Consider the following 23,344-nt stretch of genomic DNA (forward strand, 5'->3'; position numbering starts at 1 on the left):
CATAAGAATCCTTGATGATGACCACTAGCTAGAGACCTACCAAGTTGAAGAAAGAGTGAGAGAAGAAGATGAGGAGGAGGAAGAAGAAGATGCTCATAAATTGGATGTAACTTTTCAAACACTATGCAACATCTCATTCATAAAGACAACCAAGGCCTTGAGATGAGTCTCTAGAGAGATGTTGGAAAGAATCGATATAAAATGAGATTTGACCTTCCAAAGAAGGCTAATGATTGCAAGAGTCAAGAAGCTAGTAAGTCATCTAAACATAACCCTCCTCATAAAAAAAAAATCCCATTTTCAATGATTCACATAAAAATCCTCTATATGAAAAAAATAAAAGAGAAGAAACAAATGGACATTGGAGGAAAGATCAAAATAAGGGAAATAATTATCACATAATAGAGATAATAATGGGATAAATAGGAATGAAAACTATCCAAGAAATAATTTTCAGAATACTCAGCAAAATATAAGAAAGAATCAAAGAGGGTAAAACTCATATCAAGTAAACACAAGACAATGAGTTAGGGCCCCTATGGTGATTGAAAGATATAGAAAACTTGACTTCATCTAGGGATTATAGGATATCTCAATACTATAACAAGTGAGTTAAGAATTTCAATCCCTAAATTCTCTAGAGAAGAGACTTACTCTACACAAGCACATGTTATCAACTTAAAAAATATTTTTGAAGAATTGGAAGAAAATCATGAGGATGCATTTATAAAATTATTTGTTCGGTCCCTTGCCAATGATGTTGTTGAGTGGTATAGAGGATTACTTGATGGCTCTATTTATAATTGGCATGAGTTTGTGGTTTTGGTAATTTTTTAATTTGGAGACCATAGTGACACATCTTTTTCTTCTTATGAATTAACTAACATCAAGAAGAATTCTAATGAATTAGTTGTTGACTTCAATAAGAGATTCAATATAGTCTTTAACAGAACACCAAGAGATATTCAACTAGTTGATTCTTTCCTAATAAGATTTTATTTAAGTGTCTTTGATAGTAAAATTCACTATGAGATAAGTTCTAATAGGCCCAACACATTGTAAGAAGCTTCCAAAGTAGTCACAACTCTTGAGAATAATAGAAAAGTTACAGGTAAGATTGGGAAGAGAGAGGACCCTAGATTGTCCAACCTCAAAACAAAAAAAAGAGAGGATAAAATTAATAAGCTGTTAAATATGATCAAAGATCTACAAATTAAGCAAAAAAAATTTGATGTTTTTATATCTAACAAAAATGATAGGCCTTACAAGTTCAAATTGTAGGACATGTCATACAATAGTAATTGGAAAGATGGAAAATCTATAAGAAACAATGAAACTCCTAATCCTCTAAAGAGAAATAATAACTATTTGGAAAGTGGTCCATGATGCAAGATTTTCAAATTACCACATGCTCTCGATTAACATTTCATTTCACATAGCATACTGGAAGAGGAAGGTTAGTAAGAAGAGAAACCTAATATTAATACTTTATCATCAAAACCACTTTAGGGAGATGATGATTCCTTAGAGGATGATGACACTCCTAATGTTGGCATGATTAGAATAAGGCAGTTATGTTCACAACAAATTTTTCCTTGATGATGAAGAAAGCCCAAGGTTAAGGAAATCCCAAATGTGTTGGAAGCATGAATGCTAATGATATTCTTATGAGGGAGTATTGTAGATATGATACTATGATGATATGTTACATTCATGATTGACTTTTTCATTGATGTCAATATAGAAATTTTCTATAGTTTTTGACAGAAGAATAGTGTAAAGATCAAGTTAGTACAGATGTCTAGTTGAGTATTCTCACTATCTAAAGCTATAGGAGATACTTCTGAGTATCTAGTATATGTAGTTAATTTCAGATGAAGAAATGATAAGTCTGGAAGAAATTATGTAAGTTTTAGTGATATTTGTTCTAAGATAGAGTTTACAGAGGCATATTATGGTAAACTTGTTATATTTCTTAGTAGAATTGTTATTCTAAGAATTGAGGTTGAGGATATCAAGAAGACATGTTGGTGATGATGTGGCTAAGTTTTATTGTCATAATATTATGTGTACAGAAAGATATTCAAGTTACAAGGTGGAAGATTAATGTTATCGCTAAGTGTAACATGTTCTTAATGTGGTCCTATAATGATTAATTGAGAAGGTCTAACAGCCAACTCAAGCAATTGTTTTATGGACTTGGTATAAAGGAAGGACATTTTCCTTTATCATAAAAGGTATGCAGATGATATTTTGTAAGTAGCAGAGAGATCAGAATGCAAAGTTGAGCTGAGCAGAGTGGAAGTGAAGGAAACTTCATTGCCAAGGTTTTCCTAAGTGATCTAAGGTTTTCTATTTGGATCTAAGATTTGTGACCTAGTCTACAAGGTCTTATAGTGTTTGGTTTGATTGACAGAATAAAGGAAAGAAGAACATAATAGTAAATTGCATGTTTGAGCTCTGAGCTCTTTTTATCGTTGAAATTGCATGTTTAGGCAGTGGGCTCTTCTTACATACATTGTACTACAACTCCTAACAGGGTTGGCACAACTCCTAATAGGGTTGGAATCTCCTAACAAGTATTCAAAGTCTCCTAATAGGGGCTCGTATGTACTAAATGTTATAATAGAATCCTAACAAGGTCCATCCTCTAACAAGGAACATTTATATTAGTACATCATCTTGTGGGCATCATTCCCATCAAGGTTTTCTCTCTGATCAAGGGTTTCCCTAGTTAAAATATCTAGTGTAATTATTTATGTGCATCTTATTAAGTTTTTTGTTTACTTTTTTTTAATGGTTAAGTTTGTTTAAAGAAGATAAATGTTTTAATTTTTGGATAACTGATTCACCCCCTCCCCCAACCCCCCTCTTAGTTATGTTGGTGAACTATTGTTTCTAGCAATTTGTATCAAAGCATTGGGTCCTTGAAGATAAAGTTTAACAACTTTAGGAGATCCATGGCAAGCATGTTTAGGAAAGATAGTCCTACATGTGACAAAAGAAATTTTGACACCCAAATGATGGAAATTCTTGGTGAATTATCATATTTATGTAAAGAGAAGAGTAATGAGTTTTCAAATCTAGAATCTTTTTGTTGTATACAAAATAATAGAAGCTCAAGAAAAGATAGATCTAGACCAAAAGAAGTAATAAAGATAAAAGAATGTATTGGTCTCTGTACAAAGAGAGAACCAGAAGGTATAAAAAAATTTGTTTGTTAGACATGTAAAGAATTTGGTTATTTGTCAAGATATCCTAAGAAATCAAGAAAAGCTAGAAAGAATCTACTTTCTCATAAAGTTCAAGTATTTAGAGAAAGTATGCAAAGACCCTTGAAAGACTATTCTAATGAGTCTATATTGGTTAATGAAGAGGAAGTAATATAGGAAATAGTTTTGAAGACTATTATGAAAAGTGCAAATGTAAGAATTGATGAGAAATTCAAGATATTAGAAAGAATAATTGATTACAATTCAGATCATGATGTTGTTACTAAGCCAAGGAATGATGAGGCATTTCTTGAGACTAACAATTCTTTATAGAATCAAGGAGAGCCAAGACAGGAACAAAGCTTAAAACCTTCAGTAGAGCCAAGAATTGAGATAGTAACTCCTACTTCTGGAAAGAATATGATAAAGAATCACCCATCCAAGTAGATCATCAAAAGCAAAGATAAACGTGTGATGAAAAGAAGTAGATTCAATGAAGAACTATGTTTGATATCTCAAGTTGAACCTAAGAATGTAGATGAATCATCTGTAGATGATTATTGGAAACAAGTTATGAAAGAGGAATTGGATTAGATAGTAAAGAATGAGACATGGGAATTGGTCCCTAGACCAACAAACAAGAATGTGATAGGAACTAAATGGTTATTGAGGAACAAGATGAATGAGCAAGGAAAATGTAAGGAATAAGGAAAGATTGGTATGCAAAGGTTACTCACAACAAGAAGGAATAGACTATGATTAGACCTATGCTCTTATGGCTAGAATAGAAGCAGTGAGATCATTCTTAGCCTATGCAGCACAAAAGAAATTCAAGATGTATCAAATGGATGTCAAGTCAACATTTATGAATGGAGAACTTGAAGAAGAAGTGTACATTGAGTAGGTTGAAGGTTTTCCTTTAATAGATGATAAAGACATGGTATGCAAACTTAAAAAAGCATTGCATGGCTTGAAGCAAGCACCTAGAACATGGTATGCAAGATTGGACAAGCATTTGACAAATCTTGGATGTAGCAGAGGTATGGTAGATAGTAATCTCTATTGGAAAGAAATTGATGATGGTTTGATGATTTTGGTAAAAAAATTTATGATATCATATTTGGAGGAAATGATGATGAAAGTGACAAGTTTGTTAAAAAGATGAAGAAAGAATTTGAGATGAGTTTGATAGGAGATGAAATATTTTCTAGGATTACAAATTGTATAGAATTAAGAAGAAATCTTTATTTCTCAGACCAAGTATTTAAAGCATTTACTAAAAAAGTTTGGTTTAGAAGCATGTAGACTTGTCAGAACACCTATGGTAAGTAGACACAAGTTATCTACAAAGAATGAGATAGCTACTATTGAGAAGAAGAAGTATAGATCTATGATTAGAGGATTGCAATATCTAACTCACACAAGGCTGGATATAGAAAATGTAGTTGGAATTGTTGCAAGATTTCAAGCTAATCCTAGAGAAGCCCATTATGTAATATTCAAAAGGATATTTAGATATTTGAAATGAACATCAAAGTTTGGATTATGTTATGACAAATCTAATGATTTTACTCTAAGTGCTTATACCGATGTTCATTGGGTAGGTAGTGTGGATGATAGAAAAAGCACTAGTGGTGAAGCCTTCTTTCTTAGATGAAGATTGGTTTCTTGGCTAACCAAGAAGTGGGATTGTACATCAAAAAGTATAGTGGAAGCAAAAAAGTTGCAGTAGCAAACAATTGCAATCAAGTTATTTGTATGAAGCAAATGTTGAAGGATATAAGGATAGAAATCATGAACCTATTGTCACAGATTGTGACAACACAAGCATAGTAAATATGTCTAAGAATCAAATGTTTCATTTGAAGACCAAGCATATTTCCATTAAGTATCACATGTTGAGAGAGAAAGTTACAGAATAGGAAATTAGATTGGATTATGTGAGCACTAAAGAGTAGGTTGCAAATATATTCACTAAGCCTCTTCCCAAAGAGACTTTTGAATATTTTTGAGGTCTACTAGGGGTTATGCCCCTTCCTACATCATAGTAGGAGATGCAAGAATGCATTAGTCTAGTGTAATAGAGAACCATTATTGTTTGGATTAAATGTTGATGCTTCCTATATGTGGGAGTATCTGTGATGGATAGAGTCATCTAGGACTCTTGTTGAATATTGTTTTGAATGGTGTCTTTGGACACTTGAGCTAGTAAGAATCAGTTCTTGTAGAGTTTGATGGTTGTTGAAACCTTTGACATTGATGTCAATGGAGGAGAGGTTGGGCATGAAAAACATAATGAGAAGATTGTGAGGAAGAAAATCATGAGGAAAAGACAAGAAAGAACAAGTATAGCATGTTCAAGGAAGTACAACATGAAATGACAATTTGACAGAAAGAACATTGAGGTATATCAATGGGGAGAATTATTGATGAAGAGGATTTGAAAAGAAAGATGAATAGTCTTGTTGGTATTCTTGGAACTAGATGTTTTTCATCTATGTTGCCATCAATGCCAAAGGGGGAGATTGTTGGAAGCATGATTGTTAATGATATTCCTATGTGGGAGTATTGTAGATATGATACTATGATGATATGTTACATTCATGAATAAGTTTTTCTTTGATGTCAACACAGTAGTTTTCTATGGTAACTGATAGAAGAATAGCAGAAAGATCAAGTTGGTATGGATGGCTAGTTGAGCATTCACAACATCCAAAGTTATGGGAGATACTTTTGAGTATCTAGTTTATGCAGTTAATGTTAGATGAATAAATAATCAGTATGGAAGAATTTATGTAAGTTTTGGTGATGTATGTTCCGAGATAGAGTTTATAGAGGCATGTTCTGGTAAACTTGTTATATCTCTTAGCAGAATTGTTATTCTAAGAATTGAGGTTAAGGATATGAAGAAGACATGTTGGTGATCACGTGGCTAGGTTTTCTCATCATAATATTACATGTACAGAAAGATATTCAAGTTGAAAGGTGGAAGATTAATGTTATCGCTAAGTGTAATTCTTAATGTGGTCCTATAATGATTAATTGAGAAGGTCTAATAGCCAACTTAGGGAATTTTTTTATGGACTCAGTATAAAGGAAGGAAATTTTCCTTTATCATAAAAGGTATGTGGATGACATTTTGTAAGTAGCAAAGAGAGAGGAATGCAAAGTTGATGAGAGTAGAGTGGGAGTGAAGGAAACTTCATTGCCAAGGTTTTTTTGAGTGATTTGAGGCTTGATATTTGGATTGAAGGTTTCTGACCTAGACTAGAAGGTCTGGAAATGTTTGGTTTGGTTGATAGAACAAAGGAAAGAAGAACATAATAGTAAATTACATATTTGAGCAGTGAGTTCTTCTTGTAGTTGAAATTGCATGTTTGAGCAGTGGGCTCTTCTTGCATACATTATACTACAACTCCTAACAACGTTGGAATCTCCTAACAAGGATTCAAAGTCTCCTAATAGGGACTCATATGTATTAAATATTGTAATAGGCTCCTAACAGGGTCCATCCTCTAACAAGGAATATTTATATTAGTACATCATCTTGTGGGCATCATTCCCACCAGGGTTTTCCCTCTAATCAAGGGTCTCCCTAGTTAACATATTTGGTATAATTGTCTATGTGCATCCTATTATGGTTGTTTTTTAATTTGGTTGAATGGTTAAGTTTGTTTAAAGAAGATAAATGTTTTAATTGTTGGATAACTAATTCACCCTTCACCTCAATTATCTTGGTGGACTATTGTTTCTAACAAAATGATTAGCAACAAGTAAAGGTAATAAATACTCTTGAAAAACAACCAACATGTAAGAAGATGCTAAGTACTATCTCATTTATTTCTAATGCTTTATCTCAAGTAAAATTCCTAGCTCCTTTCTTTGAAACTATGAAGATTCATGAATATGGGAAATAAGTTTTAAATATTTTGTCTAAAGTAAACAAAGATGACCATTCAAAAGAACAAAATGTTAATGAAGCACTAGTTATTTTTCTTGGAACAAATATTAATGAGAACTTGTTGACATACAAGAAGAAATTAAAAGGTTTAATCTTATAAATGATAACTCTCTTAAGGGATTTTTTATTGATAAAAGGCTAACCCCTAAGATTAGATCAAACCTCATTTCTAAATCAAGAAAATGCAGACATGTATTTGCATGATCTTAAGATAAACTAAAAACCTATAGAAATGATTTGTTCCAACACAAAATACCTTTGATGTCAGATGTTAAACCCTTAAAATAGAAGAAAGGACTTATTAATCCAATTTTGGCCCCTAAAATTAAAGAGGAGATGATAGAAATGAGAGATATTGATATCATCAAACCTATCATACATTCTAAATGGGTTTCAAATCTTGTCCCTGTAAGGAAGAAGAATGGGGACATAAGGTTATGTGTTGATTTCAAAATTTTAAACATATCATCATTAAATGTTAATTATCCTTTGCCCAACATGGAGGCACTATTACAAATAGTAACATGAAATAAACTTCTTTCTATGATGAATGGTTTCGTAGGTTATAACTAAGTAAAACTAAAGGAATCAGAGCAATACAAGACTAGATTTACCACTCCATGGGGGAAATATGTATATGCAAGGATATTATTTTCTTTAACCAATGTAGGGACCACTTTTCAAAGGGCTATGGACATTCCTTTTGAGGGTTTAATTGACTTCATTGTTGTGGTATACCAAGATGATCTTGTTGCGTATTCAAAAAGAAAAGAGAATCATTGAAACTATTTAGAAAAAAAAATGAAAATATCCCTTGAGTATGGTCTATCACTAAACTACTTGGACATATTTTTTCTAGGAATAGACTTAAGCTTGACCCTGACAGAGTAGAAGCAATTGATAATAGAAAGGTTCCCAAGTTAGTTAAGGATATTCAATAATTTAACCAATTTCGTGAGAAGATTTTTATAAAATTTTGTAGAATTAGTTAAAAATATTTCCAAAATATTTTTAAAATGGAGAATAGATTGTGTGGAATGAGGAAACACTTCAAGATTTCTTTGATATAAAAAAGGAAATTAAGGAAGCACCAGTGCTAAAGGCTCCTAACTTTAAGAAAGATTTTTAGATATTTTATTTTTCCTCCTACCACACTATCATAGTTGTAATGTTGTAGAAGAATGAAGAAAGGTATAAATAACCGATTGCATTCTTTAGAAAAAGTTTACAAAAATCTAAGTTAAATTACAACATAAATGAGAAGAATGCATATGCACTAGTAAAATATGTAAAATCTTTGTGACCCTATTTGGTTGGTGTATAAGTAATTGCATACATGCCAGATGTTGTTGTTAAAGATATATTTAGACAAATAGAAACTACAAGAAGGAGCAGATGGATCAATCAGATTCAAGAATTTAACATAAAATCCAGATCACAAAATTGATAAGAGGCAAAGGATTACCAAAACTCATGGTTGATGCTAATTTAGAAGCAATACAAGTGAATCATAAATTAGGAAGACATGGTTGTTCGTATTGATCATTGTTCCTAGTATAAGAAATTTTTGTACTACCTAAGGCATATGCAATGTCTTGTGGTGGTATTGAGATGTAAGGAATTATAGATTGTAATCAGGTTGTAATCACTAGATTATAATAATATCAGACTTGTTGTTTGGTGGACGTAGCCCAGGCATTGGGTGAACCATGTTAAATCTTGGTGTCTTGTGCTCTTTTCTGTGTGCTCTATTATTTTTTGATATTGGTTATATTTGCATGTAATTGTTATTTATGTTTGTGGTTTAATCCTAACAAGTGGTATTAGCCCCCGAACCCTCAGATAGTCATGGCCTAATGACCTTGGCTATATTGGGGATTGCCACCCCCAAACCTCTGCTTGGGGATCGGCTCAGCCTTGAACCCCACTGAGAAATTATGGATTATGTATAATACTTCCCTAATCAATCACCACAATCTAACAATCTTCCACTTGGGGATTGATCAGGCTTCACACTAAATAACACATCAGCCTCCATTACAAGCCACTTCCCAACTTAGCATACAAATTACTTACCCTAGGCTCATAATAGTACAAATCAAAGAATCAAAATTTTCACCTCAACCATATACAAGTGACTAGAAAGAATCAAAAGAAAATTCACAATAACACCTTAGTCCTTTACAAGAATCTAGAAAGCATCCCAAAAATAACTGATCAAAGACTCAAAGGTTAAGTCAAATAGTTCATACAATTCATCTCAGTTTCACACAAGAACATTGAAAGCAAAAATGAACAATAGACCCAAACTCATCATAGAGCATACCAGACACATCACCATGGTTGAGTATAAAAGATCGAGATCAATCATCATCATGACATCATAAACACAAAACTCTTGAGCCTCTAGTAAACAACCTGATTGGTCAAAGCTAAGTCAACCCGACACCTAACAGTAAAGTCACACATCATAAAGAGAGTACATACAAAAGTCTCTTTTTTTTCCAATTCATTACATTTTGAAAACACATGATTTAATTTCATTAAAAATTTTCAAGTTTACATTTTCATTCTTAGACATAAGATTCGATGTTCCAAACTAGGTTTATTGTTTCTATTTCTCAAGTATTATAAATGTTAAAGTTTTTGAATTAATTTGAGTTCTTTAGAGAAAAGAATTTTTTCTAAGTATCACCCTAAACCAACTAGACCAAAAGCATTCCAAGTTTAATTAAAATGATTGATTTCTCCTAATAAATTTAGAATCATCTATCAATAATATTTTTGATCAAGATATAATCAACTTAATAGAAAAATAAAAAATGGCGAACTTTGACAATATTGTGAAAAAGGAAAAGCAATCATTCAATCACATAAACAAAAACCCTAGGAAAGGGCATAGGCAGAAAGCCAAATATTAACTTGAAGAGTCAAATCAGATCATTGCCTTCAGCCAATCAAGATTTGAGAAATTATGACTATGCAATCAAAACAACAAATAGATTTTCTATATTGGAGAATTTGGAGAAGGAAAGGCAAAATCAACATAACCATCATGAGGCAATTTCCCAATGGGAAGCGTCAAATGGATGGTTAGAATTGCCAAAGATTCCCTAGGTTAAATCCACTTACAAGATCTCAAGAATGATAGGTAACCTGCGACCTCGACCAATTTTCACCATTGATAGTTTGGATAATCAGTTTAGGGTTTTTAACCTAACTAAGTATGCTCACCCCAACTTGTGTAAGCCTCCCTCATTTTCAATAGGGTATGATAGGTCAACGCTTTTTGCTCCTTCTCACTCCATTACGTTAAGATCTAATGCATCCCCTACTAATTCATATCTATGCTCATACATTCCTCCACAACATCAACCTGTGGGTGAGGTTCCTATGGATTCACCAAACCCTAGGGGTCATCTAGGCTCTCAAGTATCCCAAAATACTAAAGATGATTCCATCTTTATCTCCAATGAGGAAATCGAAGACTTATGGCATGAATGTCAAAAAGTTGGAATCTTTGCAGTATAGAGTGGCCCTAAGAAAGATTTATTTCCCCTTTCAAGTTGGTTAGAAGATAACTACAAAGAACAAGTAAGTATCTCTCACTTTTCAGATAGAATCCTATATTTGCATTGTATGGATGAATCTATTAAAAAAGAGTTTATTTCTGTGTTTGAATGCTTTTTTAATGGTCATGCTATTAATTTTGTAGAATGGCACTTGAATTTTAGAGTAGAAGGGTTAGATATTATGTGTCCAACTTGGTTTAGTATTCAATATATACCGCTAGAGTTGATCCAAATAGAGATTCTTAGGTCATTAGGGTCTACTTTGGGAGAACTCATAGGTATTGACTCCTCCTTCTAGTGCTGCAATAATGTAAAATTACTCATCAAAACCAAGTTTAATCAACCATTTCAAATGCATAGGAAAGTGATAACAAATAGAGCATCTTATGATATAAATCTTCAAAATTTTGAGGGGAAAATATAAAAAATTATAAAGTTAGATGATAACAAGAAAATTAGATTCAAAACCTTGCCGCTCACTTCAGACTTTCACAAGAAGTTCCCCTAGATAAGAATTTAGAAAAAGAGATTGAGACAAAGGACCTCAAAGTAGAATACTTCTACACCATTTTATCAAAAGAATGAGATACAAAAAAATCTTTTGCATACTGAAAGGAATGACATTGAAAAGAGTAAGAATATTTCAAAAGCTAAAGCAAGGCTCAAATCAATCATAGTGGCTGATCAAAAGAAGAGCCCAGAAATGACACCAAGAAATAATTCAATAGTAAAACAAAGATCTAAAGGAAAGAAAGAAGTTTCAAAGAGCATTTCAGGGTAGAGTAAGTCATCAGAAGAAGGTAAAGACATAGAAACTAGCATGATTAATCCACAATGTGCTCAAGATCAATTGGCATCTTCTGAAAGGGGAGTGGATTTATCAAGTTCCATTGATAATAAACAACATTATTCAAATATTCCTCTTAGCAAAGTTTCTACAGAAAAAAATTTAAATCTTATAGATGAGGAAGCCCTAGACAAGTGATATCAACATCTTAGCAAACCAAAACATCATGGGATATTGGAAAAGAGAATACAGAAGATATAGAGAATTCCTTATTATTTGAATCAAATTCAAACAGTGGAGAAAAACACAAAACCTTAGAGGAAGTGATTAAAATGGAGCAATGTCAGATGCAGGTTTTAAAGGATAGAAATATAACACCTATCAAAGAAGTCCCTAATAGATTATCCAAGTTTTGGCAGACTCCAACAACTTCTGGCAGTTTACCATTTACTCCAGTTGGTAATAAAAAAGATATGGGCTGCAATGCAGAAAGAGCAGCAAGTTCCCTGGTATAAGAGTCCTAGGATTTTTTATATAAGGATATTGTTATGGATCCAAAATTGGTAATTCAAAAATTAGAAGATGAGTGTCTTGATTAATTAACAGATGAATTAGTTCATGTATTCTTCTTTGAGAATATTGATAACTAGCACAAAAACTCGGAAGGAAGATTTGATTTAGAGAATTCTTAAATTAGGTGGTAACAATTATATATGTGAAGACTTAAGATGAGATCTATAGAATATTGAGGCTGAGGATAATAACAAGGGTCAGATTTAGATAAGAGAATATGCACTAGTCTTAGAGTAAAAAGATAAAGGCGTTGGTAAGGATAATACAGAAGGTTTATATTCAAAATATGGAGACCAACCAAGCATAATAAATCAAATCCTTGAAACTGATGATACAGAAGGAAAGGTCTACAATAAGATTATTGGTGCTCAGAATTTTGAAAAGACATAGAGCATCTAGGGATTTAGATGAATCAAGAAGGTCCTAGCTCACCTAAATATGACAAAGTGAAAGGCAAAAGAGGTAGTAGATCTTTGAAGGAACCCAGGGAAGCAGACGGTCTTAGCAAAGAATAGCAAAAGATAGATCATTTACTTAACACTAGGAAGGGGAAGTGCCTTCCCAAGGAGTCATGAAGATTACTACTTGGAATGTTAGGGGCTCAAATGCCCTAGCAAAAAAAGGTTATTAAAACATAATCTTAAATCATTTGAGTTGGAAATCATTTTAGTATAGGAAACAAAGTTGAATAAGGAAAAAGGAATGAAATTAGATAAGATGCTAGGACTATGGGGTTCCATCTTACAAGAGTCAATAGGTGCTTCAGGGGGTCTAGGAATTTTTTGGAACCCTAGGAAAGTCTCCATTGATTATCTTAAATGTAGTAATAATTGGATCAATGTTAGTGTCCAAAGTCTGAAATCAAATCTTCAGTTCATGTTAATTAATGTATATGGTCCGATTAGTTATTTGGGGGGAAAAGTTGTTTGGGAAGAAATCAACACTTTTATGAATAATTTTAAGGATAGTCCTTTCTTAGTAGGTGGTGATTTTAATACTATTTTAAATCTATCTGAAAAAGTAGGTGGCATTCAACATCTCTTGCAATCGTCTTTGGATTTTAAAGTATGGTGTGATAACCATAACATGATTGACATCCCAATCAATAATGGGATTTTCACATGGAATAATAAGAGGAAAGATTTTGCGTTTATTGCTGAAAAATTAGATAGGTTTTTCTTTAAAGGTGATTTGGATGCAGACAATTTTAATATTCATTCTTCCATTTTGCTAATCACTGGGTTTGATCATTACCTAGTTTGATTAGAATTTGTAGAGCCAACAAAACCTACCATGAATCCATTTAAATGTGAAAAATATTAAAGAATGGTGGGTGCAAGATAATTTTGAAGGCTCCAAGATGTTTATTTTCATTTCTAAAATGAAGATGTTGAAAGAACGGATTCTCATATGGAATAAAGAACATTTCAACAATATCTTTAAAGAAAAAATACATATAGAAGAGAAACTAAGGGACCTAAATCTAGAAGTAATTAAGAAAGGTATGAACAATGACCATTATTTGTTAGAAAAAGAACTACTCACTAAACAGGAGGATATATTATCCGAAGAGGAATTTGTTTGGAGACAAAAATTGAGAGAGAAATGGTTAGATGAAGGGGATAGGAATACAAAATTCTTCCATAATTCTACCCTATACAATAGATCAAAGAGAAAAATAACCAGTATCAAAAACCACTTGGGTATCTTGACTGAGAATCCAAGCAATATTGCAAAGACCTTTGTAGCACACTTCCATGAAATATTAAATAATTACGAAGGGTCTAATAGAGAGGTGCAAACTAAATTACTCAAATTTATATCTAAATTAATTACACCCGAGGATACTAAGGTTTTAAGTAAACCTATTACTTTGGAAGAGGTGAGAACGATAATTTTTAATATGAATCGTGATAAATCCCCAGGTCCTGATGGTTTTCAGGCCTTCTTTTTTAAGAAATGTTGGGATATTATCAGAGTAGACCTTTGGAAAGCCATTGAAGCTTTGAGGAATGGTGGAGCTCTATTATTGAAAATCAATCACTCCTTTCTTACTCTGATCCCCAAAAAGACTGAACCAGAGAACGCTGGGGATTTCTGACCTATTGCTCTTTGCAACACGGTCTATAAGGTTTTTTCCAAGATTTTAGCAAATAGACTTAAGGGTTTCCTCCCAAAGTTAATCTCTAAGGAATAAACAAGTTTTGTCCCAGGAAGATCCATTCTCAATGGCATTCTTACTATTCAAGAAACTATTCACTCTGCTTGCAAGAGCAAAGAGCCATGCATGTTTATGAAATTAGAGATTCAAAAAACTTATGACATGGTTGATTGGCAGTTCCTTTGTAAGGTTCTTGAAGCTTTTGAATTCTCTCATCAATGGATTAATCTCATTTTAAAATTCATTTCTACTCCCAAAATTTTAGTACTCATCAATGGGATGCCATAAGGCTTTTTTGAAATATCAAGGGGTATCAGACAAGGAGATCCATTATCTCCTTCCCTCTATATTATTATGGTGGAGGCCTTTGGGAGAGTTGTGTCAAATGCCTACAACAATCAGAAAATCTCTGGTATAATGGTTACTAGAAACATGCACAATATCACACATCAACAATATGTAGATGATACTATTTTGCCTGGCAAAAGTATAGTTACAAAGGCATTGGGTCTAAAAGCCATCATTAAATCTTATATGGTTGCATCCAATCAAAAAGTAAATGAGCTCAAATCTAAGATTTATTTCTTAAATACCAAAAAAGAAGTGGAAAATCAGATTTGTAAGATCATGGGTTACAAAAAAGGTCTGTTTCCTTGTAAATATTTGGGCATTGCCTTAGAGAAGGGCTCAAAGTCTAGCAAGGTTTGGTATAATACCTTTGAAAAGTTGGACGCTAAGATCGGGAGTTGGAAAGATAAATGGCTCACAAAGGTTGGAAAGAGTACAAAAATAAGATCTATTTTATTAGCCATTCCTACCTTTCCTCTTTCATGTCTTCCTCTCTCTAAGAGTTCTCTCCTTAAATTGGAAGCCAAAATTAGGAATTTTCTTTGGAAGGATTGTGAAGAAGATAAAAAATTGGTGCTTATCAAATGGGAGAATATTTGTAAACCTAAGGACATGGGTGGACTTGGGATTAAGAATTTACAATGGCAAAACAAAGCCTCAGGTGCAAAGCTAATTTGGCGTCTTTTCAAAGAAAGAGACCACAAGTGGGCTAAGATATTATACAATAAATATCTCAATGCGGATGATCCTCTATCAATTTTCAAAATGAAGAACCTTCCCAAAGGGTCTAAAATTTGGAATTTCATGATAAAGTGTCATCATTTAATCTACAGGTATCTAACCTGGGATGTTAGTTTGGGTGATGAGGCCTTATTTTAAGTGTAGGGCCCATTTACCATTGCACCAAAAGCCATGACTGTTAGTGAACATGGAACACCACATAATTAACCACCTGTGGGCAGGGGAGTGCGTCGCATCACCCAACAATCTCCCCCTCGACGCGCATACCAGGTGCTTACGCGGGTCGGGAAGGCACCGGGGAGATTTGAACCCATGACCAGGCCAAAACCAGGCTCTGATACCAATTGTAGGGCCCATTTACCGTTGCACCAAAAGCCATGACTGTTAGTGAACATGGAACACCACATAATTAACCACCTGTGGGCAGGGGAGCGCGTCGCATCACCCAACATTAAGAAGACTCTTGGGATGAACTCCCTCCAATTGACTTTGGGTCCTTCCCTAAGGATCTCAAAGACAAATTAGTCTCTCTTTGGGGAGTCTAAGTTAGTAACTATAAGATAAAAATTTCTTCAGAAGGAACTTCTAGATGGGTTTGGAAATCTTTGGATGGGGTGGGAGTAGACTCTTTGGCTAGAAAGGCTTATGAAAAGATTTTGTTAGATAAGAAAATTAAGCAAACCGAGACGAAATATGAACTTATTTGGGCAGCTTTGAATGATGAAAAGTACAGTGTAAGAAATTGATACAGTACTCTGTTACACTCACAAAGATGGGATAAAGTAGAAATTCCACTCAATCTCTATTGGGATGTTGCTTGTCTACCCAAGGAAAGTTTCTTTTTATGGATGGCTTTCTAGAATAGAATATTGATGGTGGACAGGTTATAGAAACTTGGCTTTCAAGGTCCATCCAGGTGTGTTTTATGTAAACATAACAACGAGGATTCAGATCACCTATTATATAACTACCCATTTTCTCAAGCTTGCTAGGAATGGCTTAGACTCAAGTTAGAGTGGTCAACTCCTCTATCGAAATATTTCTAGATCTCCTCAAAGGATGGCCCACAAACATGGTTAAGGGTATTTACAATAAACTTTGGAACTTATGTCCATCAATTGTGTCATGGGAAATCTGGAAGGACAGAAACAAACACATTTTTCAAGACACCAAATTGAAATTGGAAAAGTTATTATTAAAAATTGAGGCTAGCATAGTGGAAGTAACTAATTCTCACCTCAGAAATTCTAGGAAAGAAGAAGGATTTTTCTCTATTTGGGATGGTCTCATGAAGAAGAATTGGATCAACTTGATCAATCCTCCTCTAGTATACTTTAAGAAAAGAAAGGAGGCTAGGGAAATTTATAAATGGTCTCACCCCCCTGAATGGATGGTATAAACTCAATTTTGATGGTGTAGCTAGAGGAAATCCAGGTACGACGGGAATTGGCTATATCATTAATGACGATATACGAAAATGAATAGCTAAAAAAGCCATGTCGATTTAGCCTACCTCCAACAATTTGGCTGAATTAGAAGCTTTGGAAAAAGTTTTTCTTCTATGTTATGAGTTAGGGTTGACAAGAGTTATCATAGAAGGAGACTCTCAGATCATCTTAAATGCGGTTAGGAAACCTGTTACCCCTAATTGGGTTCTCAATTCTAAGCTAGGCGAAGTTCTTGATCTTCTTGATCGATTTGTTGATAGTCAGATATGTCATATATTCTAAGAAGGTAATCAGAAGGCAGATTTTTTAGTGAACAAAGGAGCTGATGGTGTTAATTTCCAGGTCGTCAACAATGTATAGTTTATACATATTTCTTAGCCATTATCATCTTACTAGGTTCTCGTCATTAATATTCCTCCCTTTATTCTATTTAGTTTTTTTTTTCTTTTTAGGGTTTTCTTTCTATCCTTTTAGGTTATTGCTATTTTGATCATTCACCTCTTGAAGAGTTGTCTTTATTTATGTTATTGTCTACCAACTGTGTTGGTATTATTATCATAGGTTTTCACATATGATTGTCCTCCACTTTCACTTATCATTGTGATAAGTGGAACCTTCTCCATTTTTGTCTATCTTTGGCCTAGTTATCGTGATTTTGTTTTCTTTCTTTCTCATTATAACCTTTTATGACATACCCGTGTTATGGTTTGCTAGCATCATCATTTCATGAGGTCATGCCAGACTGGGCTTCCAAACTCTTCAATTGGTTTTGTTTTATTCTGTAATGTCATTTTCTTTGCTCACTATTTGGTTTGTTATTCTCTATAATGGATTCCAACATCTATGTCTTTCATACAACAGAATCTCGTACCATTGCATTCTGTGACAATGTCAAACCAAAGCATTAGAGCAGAATTCTGTAAGTGGCGGACGATATGACTAGGATTGCTGTGAGCAGAGCGATTGGAGGAGTTTTCGATTACAAATATACATGGAGGACAAATAGTGACATAATAGGATCCTTTATTAGATGTATGTCAAGAGCTAGGGTGGAGCCTTGGGCCATCATCCAACTTTGCTACAACATATTTGACCTAGCCTAGAGGAAGGGTCTCGAGCAAGTAGTCAAGAGCATCAATGATAAGCTACACATTCCTCTACCAAAGAAATATATGGATCTTCCGCTGGGGTCTCCAGATTTGGAGCATGCCTATCAACTCCCCTTTTTGATCATTTGTGAAAACTTTGCTTTCTACATGGAATGGCCCAAGATGGATGCCAGTATCCAATTCCTTCTCAAATGGAAGGGTATTGTGGAGGAGGAGAATAGAGCATGGCTAACAAATTATCTCAATTCTTTTAATGCATATATATAGCCCAAGGTAACCTTTGATAATTTGGATGCCCTAAATTTTTGTACTCCGAATTCAGAGAAGACTAGTAGGGTTAAGTATGATTTTGAATTTCCTCCAAATTTTCATGTGGAAAACTCAAATGACGTCTCTGAAGTCATTATGGTATATTGGAAATAAGGTTTTCTCTGGTGCTCAGCTGGATAATCTATCCTATTTCTAGTAATTGGTTAGGTTGGTGTGTATTTAGTTTTTGCTTTCCAGATTAGCAACTAAGTAACCCTATAATGGGTTTTTGTACTGGACTTAAGAATGTATAGTTTTTGTTCACTATAGTAGTTAGACCATGCTCTAGAGTTGTTTGTAATACTTTTACACTGTCATATGGAGAATTTTGATATCTCCTTTAATTTGTATACGGTAATAGGCGAGTTATGATGGTAATAATATATGGTGGTTTTGGTTCTAAAGGTCTTCATGGTTTGTGTCTATTATGCATGTTTGATTTATCTTAGTAGAGATATATTAATATTGGTACAATGGAAGCTTGGTTTTGGACTTAATTCATGATTATCATTTGGTTTGAGGAATGCTCTCATACGATTTAGGCACCCAGATTTTCTATTATTAATGGAGCTTTGTTTAAAATCTCAAATTATGTTTTATGGTTATCTGCTTTCCTTAATTCTTTGTTTGGTGCTTGGTTGATTGTTGTTCTATTCTTTTAGCTTGTCTCTTGGCCCTATGCCTTAGATTTTATTATTTATAATATCATTAATTAATTGGAATTCTGTGGCAGTTTGAAGGTTGTCCCTCTGCTTATGGTTAGAGGTGGGTACTCTATTTTGTATGATATTTTTAATAGTGTGGATAGCCACAAATCTCTCCCTCTTCATTTTTTGACATTCCTTCTGTTTGGCAGATGGTTTTAGTTTAAGGGAAGTTGTAGGATTATCCCCTCTTTTATATGGTATTCAATAGATATGTTTTAGTCTACATGAAATGGTTTCTGATCTTTATTAGGCTCTATGGACTAATTTTATCTTATATCTTTTTTGATAAATCCTACATAAACTCTTGGTTTAGAATGTAGTATATTTAACATATCCAATTTAGCCTCATTTTGTGCTAGATAGCTTTAGGTTGGTATTCAGTCTCATTGCGATTGTCTGAGTCTGGAAAGTTGCAGATGGATGGTGGATATGAGCCTCCCTTTTTTGGTTTTTGATGCCCTTTTGTCTGGGTAGTTTATCAGTTATTATGATTGACTGATTTAGTTAGTAGCTTTAGCTGGTCTTGTTGGAATTTAGGTGTTGAGTTTTAAATCTGTATTTAGTTTTAGTATCATTTTTTATTTCTATATGGGGTATTACAGGTAGGTTTTCATATTCCTTTTTAATGTGTTGCTCACTTTAGGCCTAATTTTTAATCTTTTCTAAGTTGAGTACTGTCTTAATTCATCTCTTGGATTGTCCTGTAGACATACTAATTCTAAAGGTATAACAATATTAATTTTGTATTATTTTGACCTTTGTCTTTAGATATGTAATTCTATTTTTAACTAGTTTGATTGGAAGATAACTAGACAAGGATGATCGCATTTGGCCTTTATGCATGAAATGGAAAGAGAAGTATTCAATCCTCGCCAAGAAGTCTTTGGTAATGTTTGAAATAAAGATATTTTGACTGGGGTATGTCCCTTTTGTGTTGTAATAATAAAGGACCATAGTCCCAGGCTAGACTGGAGGTTTTATTTTCCCGTTCTTTCCTACCAGTACCCATTTGAATAGTGGAACGCTATTGTATTTAATTTAATTTTATTAATTAATTATTATGACCTTGGCCATTTACTGATCAAAAAAATAAATAAATTTAGAATCATCAAATTACTTCATTAAAAATTTTACAAATAAATTATTTGATAAAATGTTTATAAATAAATAAGTATTTATCCTATTATTATCAACTTTTGTTAATTATCAATTTTTATAAATTTCATAATATAATAACTAAATATTAAAAACTAATAATAACAATCTTATTAAATTAATCATTATCAATTTAAACTAATTATAATAACTTGATTTTAATAACATTTAATAATAATAATTTAAAAACTATATTAAAATTTATTAAAATTAATTTTAAAAAAAAAATTCAAACTACGTTTCAGGCCTACACGACCGACCTTTAATGGCTGCGACTGTAGTGGCTGCTATCATAGTAGCCTATGACTATAGTAGCAGTACAAAGTACTACTGCTACTGCTATAGTACTACTGTGAGTAGCCGCAACTCACATCATCATCGGGAAGGGAGGTGAACGGTGGAACCTACCTCCTTCCCAAATGTTTAATTTTTTTTGAAATTTATTTTATTTTAATAAAAATTATTTTTAAAACAATCTCCCCCTATATATATGTATATATGTGTGTGTGTGTGTGTGTACATATATATGTATATATATATATATATATATATATCTATATATATATATGTATATCTATATATATATATGTATATCTATATATATATATATATATATATATATATATATATATATATATAGATATATATGTATATATATATATACATATATATACATATATATATATATATATACATATATATATATATATATATGTACGTACATATATCTATATACATATATGTATATACATATGTGTGTATATATATATACGTACATATATGTACGTATATATATATGTATATATATACATATATGTATATATATACATATATATATATATATATATATATGTACGTATATATATATATGTACGTATATATATATATATATATATATATATATATATATATATATATATATATATATATATATATATATATAGATGTACATATATACATATACATATATATGTACATATGTATGTATAGATAGATACACACACACACACACACATAAAAGTTCTAACAATATTCTGATAGGGAAAATACAACAAACCAATCAAATTTAAATCTAAAATTTTCATTTCTTTTTAAAACCCTTCCCGATTTAATTAACAACTTTTAAATCTACAGAATGAATGTTTTACTAATTTCCAATCCTCACATACATAGAAGAAATCAATATGAATATCAGCAAATTCAAAATGAAAGATTGAAAGATTCATCACAAATGAAATTTGGAAAAATAGATTAACAAACACGAGGTAGACAAGAGTTTCAACAAATGTAATTCATTGTGCAAACAAAACACAAGACCTTACTTGAATTTGATGCTAATACACAACCACCCAAAGACTGTGAGAGAATTTTCTCCTCTCTGAAAATCCCTTCTCCAAAAATCACCGGTCCCTGCAAAATGAACTCCCAATCTCTAATATGGAGTTCTCCCCTTAATTCGGGGCACTGATTGTGTGATCACACGAGGAAACTCATTGATCATAATCTTTTTAACTCTTTATTTACTTTTTTGAATATTCATACACACTTTTTGAAATTTAAAATATCTTTAATAAATTAATTTCTCTTTCTCTTTTTATTTAATTTTCAAAGCATTTTTTGATAAAATATTTATTAACTTAAGTAATAATAATATTTAGCATTTATTTAAAAATAATCTCATAAATATATTATTATTAAATCAAGTAAATATTGCCAATAGTGGCATGTTGTGATGGTTAAGTTGTTGAGTTGTTATCCTTGCCATCAAGGTTCAAATCTAATCGGGATGAGGTCCCTCGTTGTAGCCTCACTAGTTCATAGCTCTAGGTTAAAAGCGTTTACCACTCTTTAAAAAAAATTAAAAAAATTAAGTAAATATTATTACACTCTAAAATTAGAACTACAAATTTCTCTTTAAATTTAATTCTTTTTCTTAATTAATTAAATATTGAAATTATTTTAATAATTTTCTATTAAATTAAATAATTAATTAATCTCTTAATTTGACTTAATTAACAAAAAAATCCCCAAAGACCTAAAAGATGAAATATGAGAACCCATCATAAAATACCATATACAAGATCAAACTGAAGGTTTATAATCACAAATTTACGTCATATGATGAATTCGTAAGGGTAATCATTTCAAAAGCTTGTCCTAATTTTCTAGGACAATTGGTTTTAAGGTAGGATTTGGACTCAAAAATTTATCTCCCCTCTCTTACCATTGAGATTTTGTGATAGGGTACGCTCATCCTGGCAATTCAAGGAAGTCGATACCCAGTATTTGCAATTTGCATAAAATTCACGCATGTACACACACATATTCTAAACTAAATAGGCAATGATAGGAAGTGGTGCATTATGTAGATCTCGACTAGCAGGTGACTACGACTCCCTTCCTTGAGCACATCAGAAATGCCATACATAAAGAAAACATACACGCACACCATACACATGCAGTATGGGGTAAGTATACATAGAAAACACGTATAAATAATCCATCTAACTAACATCATTAAATAACTGAAATCATTGTACATAATAATCATTAAGGTATAATCATGCATACATGAAGTAACTAGTACCAAAGTAGTCTCATCATAAAATCAACTGAGTATGAAAATAACATCCAATAATCTGAAAAATAATGCTACTAATCATCAAGCATAAACATAAACTGACCTTAAAGAGTTTGGCAATAATAACTAAATATAAACTAGGGGCAGGGACTATAGTATCTTATATTGCAATACATTTTTTCATATGTATACTATATGCAACACCTCTCGTCTCCCTCTATCGTCTCCCCACCATCTCCAAATTAAGATGATGGGGACACAACCTAAGAACAGAATGGACACAATAGAAAAGGGGAATTATATTAACTGAGAAAATAAGCTAGTACAAATAGTACAGAGGAAATAAACTTCAGAACATGCCCTAAGGGCTTACAATAGCATAAATCTGGAGAATATTTCTCCTTTTAGCACCTCCTCTCAAACTCCACTCTGAACTGCCTTTTACAATGCTAGAAATCTCCTTAAATAGACCCCGGAGGGTTAAGGACTAGGAGTACATTCTAGAAAGTGCTAGTAGGCATCCACCGACGAAATAGAAGGTTTCGGAAGCTGCGTTAGAAGTCGGTGCAAATTTAGAAGAATCCAGAAACGGTAATCGAACTTCCGGGAGGCATAACTTTTGAACCGTAGCTCCGATTGACGAACCGTTTACATTTTCGGAAAGCTCTCGAAGCGCTCTA

The sequence above is a fragment of the Cupressus sempervirens genome, chromosome 8, assembly GCF_028749045.1.
Source record: "Cupressus sempervirens isolate cs-2001-9-10 chromosome 8, ASM2874904v1, whole genome shotgun sequence".
In the NCBI taxonomy this organism is placed as follows: Eukaryota; Viridiplantae; Streptophyta; class Pinopsida; order Cupressales; family Cupressaceae; genus Cupressus; species Cupressus sempervirens.